At 39.4% G+C, this 26506-nt stretch overlaps 1 pseudogene; it reads left to right on the top strand.

Moving 5' to 3' along the window:
- Positions 1-4987: 4987 nt before the first annotated feature.
- LOC119062545 (heterogeneous nuclear ribonucleoprotein A1-like 3) lies at positions 4988-6264 on the top strand (annotated as a pseudogene).
- Positions 6265-26506: the final 20242 nt, after the last annotated feature.

Below are 26506 nucleotides of genomic sequence, written 5' to 3'. Positions count from 1 at the left end.
TGACCCACACATATGCTGCCTACAAGAGACAGCCTCAGGACAAAAGACCATCACAGACTAAAAGTGAAAGGCTGGAAACAAATTTTCCAAACAAATGGACAAGAAAAAAAGCTGGGGTAGCAATTCTCATATCCGAAAAAATAGACTTCAAAAAAAAAATAAGGCCATAAAGAGAGACCCAGAAGGTCATTTCATAATATTCAAGGGAAGAATCCACCAAAAAGACATTAACATCATAAATATATATGCACCCAACATAGGAGCACCCAAATATATCAAGAAAATCTTAGAGGAATTCAAGAAAGATATTGACAGCAACAAAACTAGAGTAGGGGATTTTAACACCCCACTATCAAAAATGGACAGATCTTTGAAACAAAATACCAACAAAGATACTGTGGCATTAAACAACACCCTTGATGAAATGGACTTAACTGATATATATAGAGCCTTTCATCCCAAAGAAGCTAAATACACATTGTTTTCAAATGCACATGGAACATTCTCAAAGGTAGACCACATGATAGGACGCAAAACGAGCCTTAACAAATTGAAGAAATTGAAATCATACCAAGCATTTTCTCTGACCATAATGGATGGAAATTGGAAAACAACCCCAAAGGAAAAAAACCAAAACACCCCAAATCATGGAGACTGAATGGTATGCTATTAAAAAACAAATGGGTCAAGAATGAAATTAGGGAAGAAATCAAAAAGTTTCTGGAAACAAATGAAAATGATCTCACAACAACCCACAACGTATGGGACACAGCAAAGGCAGTCCTGAGAGGGAAGTTTATAGCAATACAGGCCTACCTAAAGAAGACAGAAATATTTCAAACAAACAATCTTACCCTATGCCTGCAAGAACTTGAGGAACAACAAAAACAGCTCAGAGCAAGTGGAAGGAAGGAAATAACCAAGATTAGAGCAGAATTAAATGACATGGAGACTAAAAGCACAATTCTAAGGATCCATGAAACTAGGAGCTGGTTTTTTGAAAAGATAAACAAAATAGACAAGCCTTTAGGTAGGCTCATCAAGAAAAGAAAAGAGAGGACACAAATAAACACAATCGGAAATGAAAGAGGAGAGATTACACCTGATACCACAGAAATAGAAGGGATTGTAAGAAATTACGATGAAGAACTGTATGCCAAGAAATTTGAAAACCTAAGGGAAATGGAGAAATTTCTAGAAAAAAGTCATCTTCCAAAACTCAATGAGCAGGAAACAGAAAACCTGAATAGACCAAGAACAGCAGATGAAATTAAAGCAGTAATCAAAAAACTCCCATCACACTAAAGCGCTGGACCAGATGGTTTCACAGGAAAATTTTACAAAGCATTTAAGGAAGAGCTAACCACTATTCTTCACAGACTATTCCAAAAAATGCAAAAGGATGGAAAACTCCCATACTCTTTTTATGAAGCCAGCATCATCTTAATTCCAAAACCAGATAGAGACACAACAAAGAAAGAAAACTTCAGGCCAATATCGCTGATGAACATAAACACTAAAATCCTCAACAAAATATTGGCAAATCGCATCCAACAATATATCCAAAAGATTATACACCATGACCAAGTGGGATTCATCCCAGGGATGCAAGGATGGTTCAACATTCGCAAAACAGTAAATGTAATTCATCACATAAACAAAAGCAAAGACAAAAATCACATGATCATATCAATAGACGCAGAAAAAGCTTTCGATAAGGTACAACACCCATTTATGATAAAAACATTCAGCAAAATGGGAATAGAGGGAACATTCCTCAATATAATAAAGGCCATATATGAGAGACCTACAGCCAATATCATACTCAATGGGCAAAAACTAAAAGCTTTTCCACTAAGATCAGGAACAAGACAAGGATGTCCACTTTTACCACTTCTATTCAATATAGAATTAGAAGTTTTGGCCACAGTGATTAGGCAGGAAAAGGAAATAAAAGGCATCCAAATAGGAAAGGAGGAAACAAAACTGTCACTGTTTGCAGATGACATGATAGTGTACATGGAAAATCCTATAGATTCTACTAAAAAAGTGCTCAAACTAATTAATGAATTTGGCAAAACAGCAGGATACAAAGTCAATATCCAGAAATCAAAGGCATTTTTGTATACTAACACTGAATCAGCAGAAGCAGAAATCAAGAAAAAATCCCATTCAATATAGCAAAAAGAAAAATAAAATGCCTAGGAATAAACCTAACCAAGGAGGTAAAAGACCTGGATGCAGAAAACTACACAGCACTGAAGAAAGAAATCAGGGAAGACACAAAAAAATGGAAACATATACCTTGTTCATGGATTGTAAGAATTAACATCATCAAAATGTCCATACTACCTAAAGCAATTTACAGATTCAATGCAATACCTATTAAAGTACCAATGGCATATTTCACAGACATTAAACAAACATTTCAAAAATTTGTATCAAAACAAAACAACCCCAAATAGCAGCTGCTATTTTGAGAAAGAAGAACAAAGTAGGGGGGATCACAATACCTGATATCAAACTGTATTACAAGGCCACTGTAATCAAAACAGCCTGGTACTGGCATAAAAACAGTCACATAGACCAATGCAACAGAACAGAGAGCCCAGAAATCAACCCAACTCTCTACAGTCAATTAATATTCGACAAAGGGGGCAGTAACATAAAATGGAGTAAAGATAGCCTCTTCAACAAATGGTGTTGTGAGACCAGGACAGCTAGTACACAATGAAACTTGAGCACCAACTTACACCATACACCAAAATAAATTCAAGGTGGATAAAAGACTTAAATATACGCGGTGACACCATTAAAGTCCTAGAGGAGAACATCGGCAAGAAAATCTCAGATATTTCACGCAGCAACCTTTTTACCGATATGTCCCCTAGAGCAAGGAATATAAAGGAAAGAATAAACAAATGGGATCTCATCAAAATAAAAAGCTTCTGCAGGGCTAAAGAAAACAGTATTAAATTGAAAAGACAACCAACTGTATGGGAAAACATATTTGCCAATGATACCTCAGACAGAAGCTTAATCTCCAAAATATACAAAGAACTTACATGACTCCACTCTAAGAAGACAACCAACCCAATTAAAAAATGGGAAAAGGACTTGAATAGATACTTCTCCAAGGAGGACATACGGAAGATCCAGAGACACATGAAGAGATGCTCAATATCGTTAGCTATCAGAGAGATGCAAATTAAAACCACAATGAGATACCACTTTACACCAGTCAGGATGGCTATCATAAACAAAGCAACAAACAACAAATGTTGGAGAGGTTGTGGGGAAAAGGGGTCCTTAGTCCACTGTTGGTGTGATTGCAGACTGGTACAACCATTATGGAAAACAGTATGGAATTTTCTCAGAAAAATAAAAATCGACCTGCCTTTTGACCCAGCAATTCCACTGCTGGGATTATATCCTAAGAATCCTAAAATATCAATATCAAAGAACCTATGCACCACAATGTTCATAGCAGCACAATTTACAATAGCCAAGAGTTGGAAGTAACCTAGGTGCCCCTCCGTAAATGAATGGATCAAAAAATTGTGGTACATAGACACAATGGAATTCTATGCTGCAGAGAGAAAGAAGGAGCTACTACCTTTTGCAACAACATGGATGGAACTGGAAAGCATTATGCTGAGTGAAATAGGCCAGGTGCTGAAAGACAAATACCATATGATCTCACCTTTAACAGGAAGCTAAACAACAAAACAAACAAGCAAGCAGAAAAAAAAAACAAAGACACTGAAATAGAGAACCAGGGGACAGTGACCAGAGGGGAGAAGGAAGGTGAGTTAAGGAGAAAAAGGGGGAGGGATTTGGAGGAACAAATAGGAAGGACACAGGGATGAGAACTAAGGGGGGTGGAAATGGGAGGGGGGTGGGTTGCAAGGGGCAGGGGAGGCTGGGATGGGAAAAATAGACAAAAACTGTACTTGAAAAATAACTAAATAAAATTTAAAAAATAAATTAATTAATTAAAGAAAAATTTAAAAAAAAGAAATAGGAGTTAACAAGAGAGAAAAGGTTTTCATTTTGTGGGGTTTACATGTAGTGGTGAACCCCGGCAATAAAAAAAACAAACAAGAAAAAAAAAACACAATGAGATACCACTTTACACCAGTCAGGATGGCTATCATGAACAAAGCAATAAACAACAAATGTTGGAGAGGTTGTGGAGAAAAGGGGTCCTTAGGTCACTGTTGGTGGGATTGCAGACTGGTACAACCATTATGGAAAACAGCATGGAATTTTCTCAGAAAAATAAAAATTGACCTGCCTTTTGACCCAGCAATTTCATTGCTAGGATTATATCCTAAGAATCCTAAAAGATCAATATCAAAGAACCTATGCACCACAATGTTCATAGCCACACAATTTACAATAGCCAAGAGTTGGAAGCAACCTAGGTGCCCATCAGTAAATGAATGGATCCAAAAATTGTGGTACATATACACAATGCAATTCTTTGCAGCAGAGAGAAAGAAGGAGCTACTACCTTTTGCAACAACATGGATGAAACTGGAAAGCATTATGCTGAGTGAAATAGGCCAGGTGCTTAAAGACAAATATCATATGATCTCACCTTTAACAGGAAGCTAAACAACAAAGCAAACAAGCAAGCAGAAAAAAAGAGAAAAAAGAACAAAGACACTGAAATAGAGAACAAGGAGACAGTGACCAGAGGGGAGAGGGAGGGCATTTTAAGGGTAAAAAGGGGGAAGGATTTGGAGGAACAAATAGGAAGGACACAGGGACGAGAACTAAGGGGGGTTGAAATGGGAGGGAGATGGGGATCACCGGGCCGGGGGACTGGGATGGGAGAAATAGACAGAAAAGTGTACTTGAAAAATAAGTAAATACAATTATTTTAAAAAAACAAATAAAATAAAATATTATTTCAAAAAAATTTTTTTGCTCATCAAGAGATGGCATTAAGAAAATGGCTAGCCCTCCTGTCTGCCGGTGTACGCCACTGAGTAAGCATCGTTGAAATTCTCTCTTCTGCAGCTGTCATGTCTAAGTCAGAGTCTCCCAAAGAGCCGGAACAGCTACAGAAGCTCTTTATCAGAGGTTTGAGCTTTGAAACAACAGATGAGAGTCTGAGGAGCCATTTTGAGCAATGAGGAACGCTCACAGACTGTGTGGTGATGAGAGATCCAAACACCAAGCGTTTGAGAGGCTTTGGGTTTGTCACATATGCCACTGTGAAGGAGGTGGATGCAGCCATGAATGCAAGGCCACACAAGGTAGATGGAAGAGTTGTGGAACCAGGGAGGGCTGTCTCAAGAGAAGATTCTCAAAAACCAGGTGCCCACTTAACTGTGAAAAAGATTTTTGTTGGTGGTATTAAAGAAGACACTGAAGAACATCACCTAAGAGATTATTTTGAACAGTATGGGAAAATTGAAGTTATTGAAATCATGACTGAATGAGGCAGTGGCAAAAAGAGAGGCTTTGCTTTTGTAACTTTTGATGACAATGACTGTTGACAAAATTGTCATTCAGAAATACCATACTGTAAATGGTCACAACTGTGAAGTAAGAAAAGCCCTATCTAAGCAAGAGATGGCTAGTGCTTCATCTAGCCAAAGAGGTCGAAGTGGTTCTGGAAACTTTAGAGGTGGTTGTGGAGGTGGTTTTGGTGGGAATGACAACTTTGGTCGTGGAGGAAACTTCAGCGGTCGTGGAGGAAACTTCAGCGGTCGCGGTGGCTTTGGTGGTAGCCATGGTGGTGGTGGATATGGTGCCAGTGGGGATGGCTATAATGGATTTGGTAATGATGGAAGCAACTTTGGAGGTGGTGGAAGCTACAATGATTTTGGCAATTACAACAATCAGTCTTCAAATTTTGGACCTATGAAAGGAGGAAACTTTGGAGGCAGGAGTTCTGGCCCCTATGGTGGTGGATGCCAACACTTTGCCAAACCACAAAACCAAGGTGGCTATGGTGGTTCCAGCAGCAGCAGTAGCTATGGCAGTGGCAGAAGGTTTTAATTATGCCAGGAAACAAAGCTTAGCAGGAGAGGAGAGCCAGAGAAGTGACAGGGAAGCTACAGGTTACAACAGATTTGTGAACTCAGCCAAACACAGTGGTGGCAGGGCCTAGCTGCTACAAAGAAGACATGTTTTAGACAATACTCATGTGAATGGGCAAAAAACTCGAGGACTGTACTTGTGACTAATTGTATAACAGGTTATTTTAGTTTCTGTTCCGTGGAAAGTGTAAAGCATTCCAACAAAGGGTTTTTAATGTAGGTTTTTCTTTCCTTTTTGCATCCATGCTATTGATTGCTAAATATAATAGTCTGATCATGACACTGAATAAATGTGTCTTTTTTTTAAAAAAAGAAAGAAAGAAAGAAAATGGCAAGCCTCAAAATACATATATTAAATAAATATACATAAGGCTTTATCTTTTAAAAACATATTAGCATCTTTTTTAAAGGTTTTATTTATTCACTTTTAAGAAAGGGGAAGAGAAGGAGAGAAATATCGATGTGTGATTGCCTCTCATATGCCCTGTACTGGGGACCTGGCCACAACCCAGGCATGTGCCCTGACTGGGAATCAAACTGGTGACCCTTTGGTTCACAGTAAGGCTTTATCTTTTATTATGTGGTTTGACCAATTTTTTTTCTATTTTATCATTTGAACTTTGATTTTCATCATTATAAATTTGCTATATAGGTTAATTTTTATGTTGCCAAATCTATCATTTTTCATTAAAAAATGACCATTTCTAGTAATGATGAAAAAAGGATCATAAAAACTTTTATATTGACTGACACAGACATGACCAAGAAATATATATATCCAAAAAGTACAAAACAGAAAAAAGCTCCTGGAAATGGACAACAGTGTATTGATTCCCAGGGAAAAGGGGTAGAGGGAGGTGGAAGGGGGTATAGAGGAAATAAATGGCGATGGAAGGAGACTTGACTTAGAGTGGTAAACACACAATACAGTGTACAGATTACATGTTGTAGAATTGTGCACCTGAAATCTGTATATTTTTTTAACCAGTGTCACCCCAATAAATTCAATAAAAACTTTTAAAAGTGCAAAGACCTGGTTAGGGCTTGCAAAAGGAACAGGGGAGGATTTGCTGGGGATAACACTCTACCAGTACCCGCTTCAGGTCTAAACAAAGCAAGTTGCATTTACCAGTTTGAGTATTGATTGCTTAACCTTCCTACCCCAAGTCTGACCAGGGAGGACAGTTGAAGAGGATGACCATTTGGAGGGCTGTTAGAAGCTGTATAAAAGGGATTGTAGAAGCTTGGAACCTAATTCAAACCCTTTAGGCAACATCAACAATTGTATCTCAAATAGACCAGATGTCAAAAGTCAACTGGCCTGTCAGAGAAAGACAAATACCATATGATCTCAGTTATATGTAGAATCTAATAAACCTAATAAACTGATGAGCAAAATAGAAGCAGAAGCATGAATACATGGAGCAGACTGACAGCTGTCAGAGAGGAAGGAGGAGGTGGGGACTGGATAAAAGAAGGTGAAGGGAATAGTCAGAGAACTATATGCATAGAGCTATATACATAGCCCACAGACACAGACAACAGTGTGTTGATGGCCAGAGGGAAAGGGTGTAGCAGTTAGGAAGAGGGGGCAAAGAGGGGAATGGGGACATCTACAACAGTGTTAACAATAAAAATAAATAAAAAAGGCAACTGGCCTGATTGAGATCTCTATAACCTATTTCTCTGTCTTGCTGCATAGCACTCCAAGGGTGTGATATGTCCAAGGGATCTTGCCAAATAATTTTCATAGAGTTAGGTCATTTCTTGTGGCACAGGGTACCAGATGTGTTACTCAGACTACTCATTACCTACTCTACTCCAGAAAGGATCATTACTGTCATTAGGGTAAATGGATTTATCAGTGAGGCCTAATTAATATTCAACACAGTAATGATTTTGCATGTCATAATATACATGACAAATTAATTCTGATGTAAATTCCATCGATTCACTACACACTGTGCCCTGTGGTCAGTCTGCAATTTGCTTCTCATGTAATGGCTTCTGAACAACTTCACCTAACATATTGCACCTACTCAAATTTTGATGAACTCTGACAAAGCCCAAACTCATTATTTGTGCTTATAAATCACCTCCATGGTTTCATTCACTACCCATTACAAACCCATTGGTCTGGTTTTAATTTCAAATCGCTGTTTGGTATAGTGCATATAACATATTAAGAGGTTAATATAAATGTGACAAGTAAATGAGTGATAGGAAAGATTAATACCACTCAGGTAAGACTGTAAGGGCACTTTCAAATGAAAAACACAAAAGTAATAAGCACACAAGAGAGGTAAATGAAATCTCTTAGTATAAAGTACAGCCTATATACACCTAACAGGTATCCAGCAATGTTTTGTTCAACTTGAATCTGAATAACTTAGACTAAAAAAATGGGAGCAAAGGAGTCATCTTCTGCTTCCATATGTACTAGATCAGTCCAGAAGATATCCAGCCATGTAATATGAAAAGTAGAGACATTTATTGAAGAAGATGCAAGATAAATGAAACAATGTACACAGAACAATGACACCTCAGTCCCCATCAAAGTACTCATGTAAGGACCTCATGTAGTTCTAATCACCATCAGCTGCCCTGTCATATTTTCCCAGATCTCATCGATGGTCTGAAATCTCTTCTTTTTCAAAGGTGATTTTAGTTTGGGGAAAAACCAGAAGACTCAGGTTGCCAAATCTGGGCTGTAGTGGGGCTGAGTCACCTGAGTGGTTTGATGTCTCACCAAAAAATTCTACATAAGACAAGGTAGAAAAAAACTCCCCAAAGAGGCAAGAACAGAAAAAAAAACTCAAAAAAGAATGAAGAGGGGTTAAAGGAAATGAATGACAATATGAAACAGAATAATATCCATATAATAGGGATACCAGAAGGAGAAGAATAAGAGCAAAGAATAGAAAAACTGTTTGCAAAAGTAATGGTGGAAAACTTCCCTAATTTGATGAGAGAAAAAGCCACACAAGTCCAGGAAGCAGAGAGGATCACAATCAACAGGCTCCAAAAAGGCCCACTGCAAGATATATCATAATTAAAATGGCAAAATTTAAAGACAAACAGAGTATTTTAAAGGCAGCAAGGGAGAAACAGGAAGTAACATAAAAGAGAGCCCCAATAAGGCTAGCAGATGACTTCTCAACAGAAACATTACAAGCCAGAAGGGAATGGCAAGAAATATTCCAACTAATGAAAAGCAGAGGCCTGCAACCAAGACTACTCTATCCAGCAAGGCTCTCAATTGAAATGGAAAGTGAGGAGACTTCCACCAAGATGGAGGGGTAGGTGGAAACATTGTGCCTTCTCGCACAACCAAGTCTCAAAACAATAAAGTTTTAGCAACAAAAAACACAGCCAAACCACAGAAAATTGAACAATACACAGCCTGACAACAACAAACCACTCAGCCAGACCAGTAACAGGGGCAAAGCCAGCAGCAGAGCTGGGTCATGCAGGAGAGATCCCTCGACCCAGGCATGCAAGCAGCCAAGGGTGGATCCCAGGTGTGGGGTAGTGACAGGAGGACCCAGTGAAGGCGCAAGGTGGCTGGCTGACTACGTTAACACATTTGCGCGCAGATAAACCAGTGAAGAAGTGAGCAGTGAGACAGACCTCGCAGGCACCAGCGGTGGGAAGGAGCACAAGGGACAGCCATTGCTCCCTCTCTGACCCCGCCCCCACATACAGCCTCACAAACCAGCGACCTGGGTGGCCCCACCCTAGTGAACAACTAAGGCTCCTCTCCTCATACCTAACAGGCTCGAACAGATCAAAACATGGCTAAAGAAGAACTCAGAGCCCCAGAGCCCATAAATCTAAATGAACAAAAAATTGCCAACCTATCAGAGGCACAGTTCAAAACACTGGTGATCAGGATGCTCACAGAACTGGTTGATTTTAGCCACAAATTAGAGGAACATATGAAGGCTAAACTAATTGAAATGAAGGGAAATGCACAGGAAACCAATAGTGATGGAAAGGAAACTGGGACTCAAATCAAAGGAGTGGACCAGAAGGAAGAAACAAATGACCAAACAAAAAAATATGAAGAAACAAGAATTCAAAAAAATGAGGAGAGGCTAAGGAACCTCCAGGATATCTTTAAATACTCCAACATCCAAATTATAGGGGTACCAGAAGGGGAAGAGAAAGAGCAAGTGGAAATCTTATTTGAACAAATAATAAAGGAGAACTTCCCCAATCTGGCAAAGGCAATAGACTTCCAGGAAATCCAGGAAGCACAGAGAGTCCCAAAGAAGTTGGACCCAAGAAGGAATATACCAAGGCACATCATAATTACATTACCCAAGATTAAAATGAAGGAGAGAATCCTAGAAGCAGCAACAGACAAGGGGACAGTCACCTACAAAGGACTTCCCATCAGACTGACTTCTCAAAAGAGACCTGACAGGCAAGAAGGGGCTGGAAAGAAGTATTCCAAGTCATGAAATCCAAAGACCTACATCCAAGATTGCTCTATCCAGCAAAGCTTTCATTTAGAATGGAAGGGCAGATAAAGTGCTTCTCAGATAAGATCAAATTCAAGGAGTTCACTATCACCAAGCCCTTATTATATGAAATGTTAAAGGGACTTACCTAAGAAAAAGAAAATAAAAAAGATGAACAGTGAAAGGACAGCAAACTCACAGTTATTAACAACCACACCTAAAACAAAAGCAAACTAAGAGGACAGCTAGATCAGGAGCAGAACCATAGAAATGAAGATTACATGGAAGGTTAGCAACAGGGGAGTGGGAGAAGGAGAAGGGGGGAGGATGTACACAAAATAAGTAGCATAGACAGTAGATAGAAAATAGGGGGAGGGCAAGAATAGTATGGGGAATATAGAATCTAAAGAACTTATGACACATGGACATGAACTAAAGGGGGAATATGGGCGGGAGGGGGTGTGCAGGGTGGAGGGGAATGAAGAGGGGGAAATAGAACAACTGTAATGGCATAATCAATAAAATATATTTTTTAAATAAATGAAAGGTGAAATAAGGAGCTTCCCAGACAAAAGAAGGCTAAATGAATACACTTCCACCAAAATGGCATTTCAAGATATGCTAAAAGGACTGCTTGTGTGTGTGTGTGTGTGTGTGTGTGTGTGTTGGCTGTTGTCCTTTTTAAATTTATATTTATTATTATTTGTTATTGTTGTGAAAACACAGTTGTCTCTACCACCCCATTACTCTCCCCCACCCCAACCATCCTCACCTTCCACACTTAATCCCAACCCTCCTTTCTTTTGTCCATGTGTCCTTTACACTTGTTTCTGAAAATCTTTCCCTCTTTACCCCCATTATACCCTCCCACCTCCCTTCTGGTTACTGTCAGTTCATTCTTAATTTCAATGTCTCTGGTTGTATTTTGCTACCTTGATTGTTTTGTCGATTAGGTTCCATTTAAAGGCCATATCATGTGCAATTTGTCTTTCACCACCTGGCTTATGTGGAGAAAAGGGAACACTAGTACACTGTTGGTGAGAATGTAGACTGGTGAAGCCATTGTAGAAAACAGTATGGAATTTCCTCAGAAAACTGAAAATAAAATGGCCCTTTGACCAAGCAATTCCAGTGCTGGGATTATATCTTAAGAAACCTGAAACACCAATCCAAAAGAACCAATGCCCCCCAATGTTTACAGCATCACAATTTACAATAGCCAAATGCTGGAAGCAGTCTAAGTTCCCATCAGTAAATGAAGGGATCAAAAAACTCTGGTACATTTACATGATGGAATACTATGCAGCACAAAGAAATGAGCTCCTACTATTTGCAACAGCATGAATGGAACTAGAGAGCATTATGCTAAGTGAAAAAGGACTACTTTTTGAAAAGGAAGAAAAACAGTGAGAGAGAAAGGAACAAAGATAGAAAGGAAGTAAAATGGCAAAGAATAGGTACCTGTCAATATTAACCTTAAATGTAAATGGATTAAGTGCTCCAATCAAAAGACATAGGGTAGCTGAATGGGTAAGAAAATATGACCTGCACATATGCTGCCTACAACACACCCACCTCAGAAGAAAAGACCTAAGTAGAATTAAATTGAAGGGTTGGAAAAAAATATTCCAAGCAGATGGACAGGGAAAAAAGCTAGGGTAGAAATACTTATATCTGACAAAATAGATATCAAAACAAAACAAAGGTTAAAAAAAAAAGACACTGAAGGACTCAGAAAAATACACAATATGGAAGAAAGAAGTTAAGGAAGATAAAAATAAGTGGAAGCATATCCCATGTTCATAGTTTGGAATAATAAACATCATCTAAATGTCCATACTACCCAGAGAAATTTATAGATTCAATGGAATCCCTATTGAAATACCAACGACATATTTCTAGGCATAGAACAAACATTTCAAAAAGTATATGAAGACATAAATGACCCTGCATAGCCAGAACAATTTTGAAAAAGAAGAACAAAGTAGGAGGAATCACCATACCTGTCATCAAACTATATTACAAAGACATGGTGGGAGATGCTGGGAAGATGGCGACGGAGTAAGATGGAGGGGATACTAGCTCCTGTACTCATGGGTGAAAATCCTGGCAGATCTATGGAGAAACAGCACAATAAACCATCGGTTACCCAGCATTTATGAAATTAAAAGACCAGAGATTGTGACCGACGCTGAAACACCAGACGGCGGCAGAGTCAGCTACCGGAGCTGGGTCTCACGCGGCCCCTGTACTGCCGCCAGAGCAACAGGCCTGGGAGCCAGGGCCTCAGGTACGGAAGCCGGACACTCCAAGCCCCTGTGACGGTCCTGGGAGACAGAGGAGTCAGGAACCAGAGCGGGGACACCCTTGTGCCGATGCCATAGCTACTAGCCTGGGCAACGGAAGGGTCAGTTGCAGGAGCTGGGACACCAAAGGCCCTGTGACGCTGCCATAGAGACAGGCCTGGACCCTGAGGAGCCAGCTACGGGAGCCGGGAAGCTCTCAAATCCTGTGTTGCTGCCATAGCGACTAGACTGGACGCCGGGGAGCCAGGTACGGAAGCCCGGACTCTCCAAACCCCTGTGACACAGCTGAGGAGCCAGCTACGGGAGCCGGGAAGCTCTCAAATCCTGGGCCGCTGCCATAGCCACGGGACTGGAGGCCGGAGAGTCAGGTACGGAAGCCGGGACTCTCCAAACCCCTGTGACGCAGCAGAGGAGCCAGCTACGGGAGCCGGGAAGCTCTCAAATTCTGTGCCGCTGCCATAGCGACGGGACTGGACCTCGGGGAGTCAGGTACAGAAGCCGGGACTCTCCAAGCCCCTGTGACACAGCTGAGGAGCCAGCTACGGGAGCCGGGAAGCTCTCAAATCCTGTGCCGCTGCCATAGCGACGGGACTGGACGCCGGGGAGTCAGGTACGGAAGCCGGGACTCTCCAAACCCCTGTGACGCAGCAGAGGAGCCAGCTACGGGAGCCGGGAAGCTCTCAAATCCTGTGCCGCTGCCATAGCGACGGGACTGGACCTCGGGGAGTCAGGTACGGAAGCCTGGACACTCCAAACCCCTGAGACAGCCCGGGGTGGCAGAGGATCCCTCTACGGGAACTGGGAGGGTCACAACCCCTGTGCTGCTGCCATAGCAAGGGGATTGGACACTGGGGAATCAGGTACGGGAGTTGGGACTTTCTAAGCCTCTGTGCCACTGCCATAGAGACAGGACTAGACGCCGGGGAGTCAGGTACGGAAACCGGGACACTCCAAGCCCCTGTGACGGCCCTGGGCGGCAGAGAGAGCCAGATACGGGAGCCAGGACATTCCCAGCCTCTGTGCCACTGCCCTAGTAACGGGCCTGGGTGCTTGAGGAGGCGGCTACTAGAGCCGGGACATTCAGCAGTGGTAGGCGACCAACGCAGAGACCAGTGCGAGGACCAGCGTGAGTGTAGGTGGAGACGAAGAACATCAAGAAACTTCAAGGAGTCTGTACCACTGAACTTCACAAGGAACATACCACAGAAGTTTACACCATAAAACCAGTGTTTCAGAACAGATCAATTTTGGAAGCAGAGACTAACAAGAAGAGTCTCAAACAATGGGAAGACAAAGAAACAATCCCCAAATGAAAGAAAAAGCAGAAACTTCAGAAAGAATGTTAGATGAAATAGACGCTGATCAACTATCAGACAGTGAATTCAAAGCACTGGTTATTACGAAGTTCAAAGAGCTCAAAGAGCTCACAGTGAGCTACCAGAAACTACAGGGAAATTATAATGATCTCTCTGCAAACTACAGCAACATCAAAAAGGAAATGGAAACCATCAGCAAGAGACAAGAGGAAATGAAGAATACAATTTCCGAATTGAAGAACACAGTAGAAAGTTTCCAAAGTAGGATAGATGAAGCGGAGGATAGGATTAGTGAGTTGGAGGACAGGGTAGAAAGCATCTCACAGAAAGAGCAAGAAAATGAAAAGAGGCTCAGAAAGAATGAAGAGGGATTAAGAGAAATGCAAGACAATATGAAACGTAATAATATACGAATGATAGGAATACCAGAAGGAGAAGAAGAAGAACAAGGGATAGAAAACGTATTTGAACGAGTAATGAGAGAAAATTTTCCTAATTTGATAAGAGAAAAAGTCTCACAAATCCAGGAATCACAGAGAGTCCCAATCAAGAGGAACCCAAGGAGGCCCACCTCAAGACACATCATCATCAAAATGGCAAAATTCCAAGACAAAGAGAGAATCTTAAAGGCAGCAAGGGAGAAAAAAGAAATAACATACAAGGGAGCCCCAATAAGGTTAGCTACCGACTTCTCGATGGAAACACTTCAAGCAAGAAGAGAATGGCAAGAAATATTTCAAGTAATGAGAACCAGAGGCCTACAACCAAGGCTACTTTACCCAGCAAGGCTCTCAATCAAGATAGAAGGCCAAATAAAGAGCTTCCAAGACAAAAGAAGTCTAAAAGAATATGCCTCCACCAAACCAGCTCTACAAGAAATACTAAAAGGACTGCTTTAAGGGAAGGAAGGATAAGAGGGAGACAGAGAGGAACACAGGTACAAAAATTGCAATGAATAAGTACCTATCAATAATAACCTTAAACGTAAATGGATTAAATTCTCCAATCAAAAGACATAGAATAGCTCAATGGATAAGAAAGCATGACCCACACATATGCTGCCTACAAGAGACTCACCTCAGGACAAAAGACCATCACAGACTAAAAGTGAAAGGCTGGAAACAAGTTTTCCAAGCAAACGGACAAGAAAAAAAGCTGGGGTAGCAATTCTCATATCAGACAAAATAGACTTCAAAAAAAGGCTGTAAAGAGAGACCCAGAAGGTCATTTCATTATACTCAAGGGAAGAATCCACCAAGAAGACATTAACATTGTAAACATATATGCACCCAACATAGGGGCACCCAAATATATCAAGAAAATCTTAGAGGACTTCAAGAAAGATATTGACAGCAACACAATCATAGTAGGGGATTTGAACACCCCACTATCAAAAATGGACAGATCTTCCAAACAAATTATCAACAAAGATATTGTGGCATTAAACAACACCCTAGAAGAAATGGACTTAACTGATATATATAGAGCCCTTCATCCCAAAGAAGCTAAATACACATTCTTTTCAAATGTACATGGAACATTCTCAAAGATAGACCACATGATAGGACACAAAAGGAGCCTCAACAAATTCAAGAAAATTGAAATCATACCAAGCATCTTCTCTGACCACAAGGCACTGAAATTAGAAACCAACCCCAAAGAAAAAAACCCAAAGCACCCAAAAACATGGAGACTGAATGGTATGCTATTAAACAATGAATGGGTCAAGAATGAAATTAGGGAAGAAATCAAAACATTTCTGGAAACAAATGAAAATGATCTCACAACAACCCAAAACTTATGGGACACAGCGAAGGCAGTCCTGAGAGGGAAGTTTATAGCAATACAGGCCTACCTAAAGAATATAGAAACATCTCAAACAAACAACCTAACCCTACGCCTGCAAGAACTTGAGGAACAACAACAAAGACAGCCCAGAGCAAGCAGAAGGAAGGAAATAACCAAGATTAGAGCAGAATTAAATGACATAGAAACTAAAAGCACAATTTTAAGGATCAATGAATCCAGGAGTTGGTTCTTTGAGAAGATAAACAAAATAGACAAGCCTTTAAGTAGGCTCATCAAGAAAAGAAGAGAGAGGACACAAATAAACACAATCAGAAATGAAAAAGGAGAGATTACAACTGATACCACAGAAATAGAAGAGATTGTAAGAAATTACTATGAAGAACTGTATGCCAAGAAATTTGAAAACCTAGGGGAAATGGACACATTTCTAGAAAAATACAATCTTCCAAAACTCAGTGAAAAAGAAGCAGAAAATCTAAATTCACCAATAACAGCAAAAGAAATTGAAGCAGTAATCAAAAAACTCCCATCACACAAAAGCCCCGGACCAGATGGTTTCACAGGAGAATTCTACAAAGCATTTAAGGAAGAGCTAACCCCTATTCTCCACAGACTATTTCAAAAAATTCAGAAGAATGGAAAACTCCCAAATTCTTTTTATGAAGCCAGCATCATCTTAATTCCAAAACCAGATAGAGACACAACAAAGAAAGAAAACTTCAGGCCAATATCGCTGATGAACATAGATGCTAAAATCCTCAACAAAATATTGGCAAATCGCATCCAACAACATATCAAAAAGATCATACACCATGATCAAGTAGGATTCATCCCAGGAATGCAAGGATGGTTCAATATTCGCAAATCAGTAAATGTAATACATCATATAAACAAAAGCAAAGACAAAAATCACATGATCATATCAATAGATGCAGAAAAAGCTTTCGATAAGGTACAACACCCATTTATGATAAAAACACTCAGCAAAGTGGGAATACAAGGAGCATTTCTCAAAATAATAAAGGCCATATATGAGAGACCTACAGCCAATATCGTACTCAACGGGAAAAAACTAAAAGCTTTTCCACTAAGATCAGGAACAAGACAAGGTTGTCCACTTTCACCACTTCTATTCAATATAGTATTGGAAGTTTTAGCCACAGCGATCAGGCAAGAAAAGGAAATAAAAGGCATCCAAATAGGAAAGGAGGAAACAAAACTGTCACTGTTTGCAGATGACATGATAGTGTACATGGAAAATCCTATAGACTCTACCCAAAAACTCCTCAAACTAATTGATGAGTTTGGCAAAACAGCTGGTTATAAAGTCAATATCCAGAAATCAAAGGCATTTTTGTATACCAACAGTGAATCAGCAGAAGCAGAAATAAAGAGAAAAATCCCATTTGATATAGCAAAAAGAAAAATAAAATATCTTGGAATAAACCTAACCAAGGAGGTAAAAAACCTGTATGCAGAAAACTACACAGCCCTGAAGAAACGAAATCAAGGAAGACACAAACAAATGGAAACATATACCTTGTTCATGGATTGGAAGAATTAACATTATCAAAATGTCCATACTACCCAAAGCAATATACAGATTCAATGCAATACCTATTAAAGTACCAATGGCATATTTCACAGACATAGAACAAACACTTCGAAAATTTATATGGAACCATAAACGAGCTCGAATAGCAGCTGCTCTTTTGAGAAAGAAGAACAAAGTAGGAGGGATCACAATACCTGATATCAAACTGTATTACAAGGCCACTGTAATCAAAACAGCCTGGTACTGGCATAAAAACAGGCACATAGACCAATGGAACACAACAGAGAGCCCAGAAATCAACCCAACTCTCTACAGTCAATTAATATTCGACAAAGGGGGCAGTAACATAAAATGGAGTAAAGATAGCCTCTTCAACAAATGGTGTTGGGAGAACTGGACAGCTACATGCAAAAAAATGAAACTTGAGCACAGACTTACACCATACACCAAAATAAATTCAAGGTGGATAAAAGACTTAAATGTAAGTCATAACACCATTAAAGTCCTAGAGGAGAACATTGGCAAGAAAATCTCAGATATTTCACGCAGCAACTTCTTTACTGATATGTCCCCTAGAGCAAGGAATGTAAAGGAAAGAATAAACAAATGGGATCTCATCAAAATAAAAAGCTTCTGCATGGCTAAAGAAAACAGTATTAAATTCAAAAGACAACCAACTGTATGGGAAAACATATTTGCCAATGATACCTCAGACAAAGGTTTAATCTCTAAAATATACAAAGAACTTACACGACTCCACTCTAAGAAGACACCCAACCCAATTAGAAAATGGGAAAAGGACTTGAACAAACACTTCTCCAAGGAGGACATACAGAACATTCAGAGACACATGAAGAGATGCTCAATATCATTAGCTATCAGAGAGATGCAAATTAAAACCACAATGAGATACCACTTTACACCAGTCAGGATGGCTATCATAAACAAAGCAACAAACAACAAATGTTGGAGGGGTGTGGGGAAACGGGGTCCTTAGTTCACTGTTGGTGGGAGTGCAGACTGGTACAACCATTATGGAAAACAGTATGGATTTTTCTCAGAAAAATAAAAATCGACCTGCCTTTTGACCCAGCAATTCCACTGCTAGGATTATATCCTAAGAATCCTAAAACATCAATATCAAAGAACCTATGCACCACAATGTTCATAGCAGCACAATTTACAATAGCCAAGAGTTGGAAGCAACCTAGGTGCCCATCAGTAAATGAATGGATCCAAAAATTGTGGTACATATACACAATGGAATTCTATGCTGCAGAGAGAAAGAAGGAGCTACTACCCTTTGCAACAACATGGATGGAACTGGAAAGCATTATGCTGAGTGAAATAGGCCAGGTGCTGAAAGACAAATACCATATGATCTCACCTTTAACAGGAAGCTAAACAACAAAACAAACAAGTAAGCAGAAAAAAAAAAACCCCAAAAACAAAGACACTGAAATAGAGAACAAGGGGATAGTGACCAGAGGGGAGAAGGAAGGGAAGTTAAGGGGAAAAAGGGGGAGGGATTTGGAGGAACAAATAGGAAGGACACAGGGACGAGAACTAAGGGGGGGAGGAAATGGGAGGGAGGTGAGGAGCAAGGGGCAGGGGAGGCTGGGATGGGAAAAATAGACAAAAAACTGTACTTGAAAAATAACTAAATAAAATTTAAAAAAAAAGACATGGTGATCAAAACAGTCTGGTACTAGCATAAGAACAGACACATAGATCAATGTAAAAGAATAGAGAACCCAAAAATAAACACAAGTCTCTATGGTAAATTAATATGTGACAAAGAGGGCAGAAGCCTACAATGGAGTAGAAATAGCCTCTTCAACAAATGGTGTTGGGACATCTGGACAACTACATGTAAAAAACAAAACTTGACCACCAACATACATCATGCACAAAAATAAACTCAAGATGGATAAAAGACTTAAAAATAAGTCATGGGGCCATAAAAATCTTAGAGAAGAACATAGGCAGGAAAATCTCAGATATTCTGTGGAACCATATTTTCACCAATATGTCCCCTACAACAAGGGACATACAGAAAAGAGTAAATAAAAGGTACTTCTTCAAAATAAAAGGCTTCTTCATGGCTAAAGAAAACATTAGCAAAATTAAAAAAGAACCAACTGTATGGGAAACTATATTTGCCAGTGATATTATGGACAAGGGCTTAATCTCCAAAATATACAAAGAACTCCTGTAACTCCACTGCATGAAAACAAACGATCTAATTAAAAATGGGCAAAAGACCTGAACAGACACTTCTCCAAGGAGGACATACAGAGCACCAAGAGACATTTTAAAGGATGTTCATCATCACTAGCCATTAGAAAGATGCAAATTAAAGCCACAGTGAGATACCAAATCACACTGGTTAGAATGGCCATCATAACCAAATCAACAAACAGTAAGTGCTGGCAAGATTGTGGAGAAAAAGGAATCCTAGCACATTGTTGGTGGGAATGCAGACTGGTGTAGCCACTGTGGAAATCAGTATGGAATTTCCTCAGAAAACTAAAAATGAAACTGCCTTTTGACTCAGCAATTCCACAGCTGGGATTATACCCTAATAATCCTGAAACATCAGTTCAAAAGAACCTATGCACCCCAATGTTCATAGTAGCACAATTTATAATAGCCAAGTCCTAAAATTAGCCTATGTGCCCATCAGTAAATGAATGAATCAAAAAACTCTGGTACATTTATCCAATGGAATTCTACATAGCAGAAAGAAAGAATGAGCTCATACCCTTCGTGACTACATAGATTGATCTGGACAGCATTATGATAAATGAAATAAGCCAGGTGGTGAAAGACCAATATCATATGATCTGACCTATAAGTGGAACCTAATCAACAATACAAACAAGCAAGCAAAATATATTCCACAGACATTGAAATTAAGAACAAACTGACAGTAACCAAAGGAGAGGTGGGAGGGGATAATGGGGGGGGAGGGCAGGGTCTCCAGGGACATGTATAAAGCATCCATTGACAAAGCCAAAAAGGGGTAGGATTGAGGGTGGGAACTGTGTGTTGGAGGAGTTGGGGAAAGTGGTGGTTGGGAAATGGAGACAACTTTATTCAAACATTAATTTTAAATGATTATAAAGAAAATAAATAAATACATAATTTTTTTAGAAAAAAGCCAGGACATTAACAAGTGAACAGATCTTTGTAATCCAGTTGAATAAGATGTATGATGGTGGAATTACTACGTTGGACATATTGCCAGTGTTTGACCATTTTTATACACCACGGTTTCATATGGTTCAACTTCATAAATGGAAGACCAAGGAATTTCAGGGAAGACTTTCCCAAAAATTGGTGGTTAAATTTCTACCTTAAGGGGAAGTAAAGCTGGCTATGTGAAAAAAAGACAGTGGATAAAATCTCTCCATTTCTGTGTACAAACTAGACTCTACTTAATTGTACCCTTCATTTAGTATCCCTAAGCTGATTTTCTGACCATAAATAAAACCTCTGTTTCACAAAATTTTTGAAGTATATTTCATTGATTATGTTATTACAGTTGTCCCAATTTTTACTGTCCCCCCCCCAGTTTGGTGCCCCCATTCTCTCCAGGAATCCCCCCTTTAGTTTATGTCCATGGGTCATGCATATAAGTTCTTTGGCTTCTCCATTTTCTGTGCTATTCTTAACCTCCCCCTGTCTATTTTGTGCGTACAATTTATGCTTCTTATTCCCTGTACCTTTATCCAATTCTGCCCTTTTCCCTTCCCCACTGATAACACTCCATATGTTTTCCATATCTAGAATTCTGTTCCTGTTCTAATTGTTTCCTTAGTTCATTTTTGGTTTTGTTTTTGTTTTTTCAGGTTTGGTTGTTGATAGTTGTGAGTTTGTTGTCATTTTACTGTTCATAGTTTTGATCACCTTATTTTTCTTAAATAAGCCCATTTATTTTTTAAAAGTATATTTTATTGCTTATGCTATTACAGTTCTCCTATTTTTGTCCCCTTTATTTTCCTCCACCCTGCACCCATCTCCCTGCAGTGTTCCCCCACTTAGTTCATGTCCATGGGTCATACATATAAGTTCTTCGGCTTCTCCATTTTCTACACTATTCTTAACTTTTCCCTTTTCATTTTGTAACTACCTGTAGGGGACTGATTTGTTTAAGTCTGGCAAATGTGACTCAGCTCTGTATGGAAAACCTATAGAAGTGAGGTGGTGGGTAGGAGCCAGACTTTCAAACTGAGTTTTCCCATGGGAATCAGGTGTAGAAAATGCATACAGACTGTTATGGCCTACTCTTGCTAAAACTCTATCACCCTGGTCTAAAACAACAAATGTGTATTGTCTATCTTCGAGGTAATTTTGAAAGCCTATATAAACTTTCCCAAAGACAGAGCTAATCAGCTCATTGCCATTCCCCTCTGCATATTATTTTCATTTCCTTGATTGTACCTAAAATGTAGACAATAATATTCTATGTAATAGATAATAAAATTTTCTCTGATGTAAGACCTGAGGAAAACAATAAAAGCCTGTCTAGAGAAGGGTTGAGGCACTCTCCCCTTGAGAGAATGGCCAAGGCATCCATAGGCACTCTCCCCTTGAGAGAGTAGCTGTGCTGTTCCATTTTTCTCCACAGGATTGTTGTCATCTGTGCATTTATTCTCATCATCAGCCACAACAGGTGGACTTTGCTGGCTGGAGTCCACCACATCTGGTGCCCAGGACCAGGGGTGCAAAGGCTATCAGCCATCGTTGTGGTCAACACACCAACATGGGTGGAACATGCCCAACTGCCCAGGTAAGGGCTGACAACCCCAAATGCTTTTCAGAGGGCGTAGTGTGTGTTGTATTTTAGGGATAAAGGGTATCTTTCCAAGGTCTCCCTCTCTTGCAACTGCACTCTCTTTAGCTTTCCATAGTAACTATAATTGGCCTGTGTACCCAGAGAGGATTTATCATACTCTCAATCCTCCTCCTGTTCCTCCTTGTACTTCAGACAGAAGCCACAAACACTTAATCTCTTGGTCTTTGTGCAGAAGACCAAATGTCACTATTGCTTTAATCCCCAAAAGTCCTTTTGTAGTGGAGAACTGGGAAGCTAATTGGAAGGTACTGGTTAAGTTTGACAAAACAATAGTTTTAGCTCTACCTCAAATCTCATATATTAATATGTGGTGGGAGGGGCCCAGTACCAGAGCACCTATTATTAGAATTGTTTCTCCCAACCACACTAGCCCTTGGCATTACAATTCTTGGAAAATGGGCTTGTCTTTTATTACTAGTATACATCTGTATATAAGAATTGTATATGACCCTAAAGGTATCCAAGGATGCTTTTATCAAATTGACCCTCTAAAACAAGATTACATCTCAGTTTGTACCTCTCATCCTTACTTGTTTTTGGCAACTCCAGGGACAGCTTAAGTCTTTCATAATAAATCAACAAAAATTTATTCTTTGCCTGTCCCCTCAGGCTCCATATATGCCAGCTGTCTTACTCATCTCAATATTACTCAGTGAAGCCTCACTACAGTTTATATAGAGAATGGGAAGATCCCCATGGCATAATAGTGCTTAACAATGTGCTGGCCTCTTTAAGAGTCCGACGGTTTGTTGGCACTTTGATTGCTTTTATTGTTTCTGCTATAGTTGTCACAACTACTGTGGCCATAGCAACTGCTGCCCTCATTGGGTCAGTTCAAACTGCTCATACTGTTGATGTTCTCTTAACCAATCCCACTTTAGAAATGCTTAAACAGGCCCAGATTGATCAAGAAATCCTGACTTGACTTTCTGCATTTAAATCAGTACTCAACTGGATCAGTGAATGCCAGGACTTGCTAGTGACCCATCAGAAGCTGACCTGTAATCCTGGATTCTCCAAACTGTGTGTAACCTCACTACAGTGGAACTCCAGCCAATACTCCTGAGTGATATTCAACATCACCTAAGAAGAGCTTTTTCTACTAATTTAAAGGGACAAATCAATGAATTGAAACTGTAATTACACCAACAGTTGTAGGACATTCAACACTTAACTAAGCAGGAGATTCTTCAAACCCTTGATGATAATCTGGGCTCCTTAAACCCAAAACACTGGTTTAATGGACTCAACTCGAGACTATGGGTCACTGGAGCTACTGGTTGTTTACTGATTTTAATAATGTTTTGTATATCACAATGCATTTACAAATTATTTGCCCAGGTTCACAAAAGAGACCAGGAAGTAGCAAGTTTTGTGGAATGCATCACAATAACAGCCTTTAAAAAAGCAGGGGGGAGGAGTTTGTAGGGGACCAGTTTGTTTTAGTCTGGCAAATGTGACTCAGCTCTGTATGGAAAACCTATAGAAGTGAGGTGGTGGGTAGGAGCCAGACTTTCAAACTGAGTTTTCCCATGGGAATCAGGCCTAGAAAATGCATACAGACTGTTATGGCTTGCTCTTGCTAAGACTCCATCACCCTGGTCTAAAACAATAAATGTGTATTGTCTATCTTCAAGGTAACTTCCAAAGCCTGTATGAATTTACACAAGGAGAGAGCTAATCGGCTCATTGCCATTCCCCTCTGCATGTTATTTTCATTTCCTTGATTGTACCTAAAATGTAGACAATAATATTCTATGTAATAGATAGTAAATCTTTCTTTGATGTGAGACCCGAGGAAAACAATAAAAGCCTGTCTAGGCAAGGGTTGAGGCACTCTCCCCTTGAGAGAGTGGCTGTGCTGTTCCATTTTTCTCCACAGGATTGTTGTCATCTGTGCATTTATTCTCATCATCAGCCACAACAGGTGGACTCTGCTGGCTGGGGTCCACCACACCTACCAATTATGCTTCTTAATCCTTGTAACTTTTCCTCCATTCTCCAACCTCCCCTACCCAACTGATAACACTCCATGTGATCTCCATTGCTATGATTCTCTTCCTGGTCTAGTTTGCTTAGCTTTTTTTTTTTAGATTTTGTTTATTATCTTTAGAGAGGAAGGGAAGGAGAGAGGGAGAGAAATATCAATGTATGTTTGCCTCTCATGCATCCCCTGCTGGGAAGTGACCTGCAACCCAGGCACATGCCCTGACTGGGAATCGAACCACGATACTCTGCTTCACAGGCCCACGCTCAATCCATTGAGCTACACCAGCCAGGGCTAACTTTTTGTTTTTTAGGTTCGCTTGTTGATAGTTGTGTTTGTTGTCATTTTATTGTTCATATTTTTATCATCTTTTTTTCTAGATAAATCCCTTTAACATTTCATATAAAAAGGGCTTGATGATGATGAATTCCTTTAACTTGATCTTATCTGGGAAGTACTTTATCTGCCCTTCCATTCTAAATGATAGCTTTGCTGGATAGAGCAATCTTGGATGTAGGTCCTTGCCTTTCATGACTTGGAATACTTCTTTCCAGCCCCTTCTTGCCTGTAAAGTCTCTTTTCAAAAATCAGCTGATAGTCTTATGGGAACCCCTTTGTAGGTAACTGTCTCCTTTTCTCTTCCTGCTTTTAAGATTCTCTCTTTGTGGGACAACCCCCAACTAACTGAGCCACACTGATCAGGGCTTAATATACTCTTATTTTCCTTTTAATATCTGTAGGAACTCTAGTGAGTCTATTTGTTCCTGATATTGGGAATCTATGGTCATTCTCTTTTTAAATCAACTATAAGTTTATCACTTTCTTAATCTTTTTAGGAAAATAACTCTTGGTTTCATTTATTTTGTTAATTATTTGTCTTTTTATTTCACTATTTTCTCCTCTTTTTCTCTTTCCTGCCACTCACTTTGGGTTTAATACGCTTTTCTTTTTTAACTTCTTAGGATGAGTGCTCAGATAATTGATTTGGAAACTATTATTTTCTAATGTATTGCATTAATGCTATAAATTTCCTTCTAGGTACTGCTTAGTTTCAATCCCACAAATAGGGATATGTTGTTTTTTTAATTTTCACTGAGATCAAATATTTTCTAATTTCTCATGTGATATCTTCTTTGACCCATGGTTGTATAGAAAATTGTTCTTTGTTTCCAAATGCTTTTTATTGATTTATAATTTAATACTGTTGTGAACAAAACAAATTCCATATTGTTTCAGTATCTTTAAAATTATTTACACTTGTTTCATGAAATAGACTGTGGTCTATTGATGAATGTTCCATGTACCCTTGAAAGGAATGTGTATACTGTTGCTACTTGGTATAGTAGTCAATAAATTTCAAGAAAGTCAAGTTGTTTGATGGTGTTCAACTTTTCTCTGTCCTCATTGATTTCTTTCTACTTGCTTAACTAGTTACTGAGAGAGCAATGTTGAAATCTCCAACTAAGATTGTGCTCTTGTCTAACTCTCATTTCAGTTCTGTGAATTTTGCTGTGCAATTAGATGCATAAATACTTATTATTATATCTTACTGATAAATTAATCATTTTATTATTATAAACTGTTCCTCTTATCACTGGCAATATTTTTTCTGTTGAAGTCTACTTTGCCTGATATTACTGTAGCTATTTATGCTTTCTTAAGATTAGTGTTTATATGATAAATCCTTTCCCAATCTTTTACTTTCAATCTATGTGGCCATATTTAAAGTGTGTCTCTTATAGAGAACATATGGTCATGTCTGCGTTTTTTATTGGTCTGGCAATGTTTGGATTTTAATCAGGGCACTTAGTTTATTTACATGTGATATAATTCTCTGTATGTTTGAGTTTAAATTTGCTATGTCAATATTTTTTCTGTTCACCCCACCTGTTTGTTTTCTCCCTTCTTCTTCTTTTTCTGCTTTTTTTAATTGGAAAGGATTTTTGTTTGTTTTGGGGGGGTAGTTGTTATTTGGTTTCTGTTTTGTTTTTAGGATATATATTTTCCCCCGGGTTGGCTTATTAGGTATTTTTTTTTTTTAGTTACTTTTCAAGTACATTTTTTTTCCTCTTCCCCCCCCCCACCCGGTCTACCCCCTCCCTCCCATTCCCCCCCCCCAGTCCTCATCTCTGTGTCTTTCATACTTGTTC

Source organism: Artibeus jamaicensis, unplaced genomic scaffold (genome assembly GCF_021234435.1).
Source record: "Artibeus jamaicensis isolate MK-2021 breed Jamaican fruit bat unplaced genomic scaffold, CSHL_Jam_final contig_240, whole genome shotgun sequence".
Lineage (NCBI taxonomy): Eukaryota > Metazoa > Chordata > Mammalia > Chiroptera > Phyllostomidae > Artibeus > Artibeus jamaicensis.
This window is presented reverse-complemented; position numbering and strand designations above follow the sequence as displayed.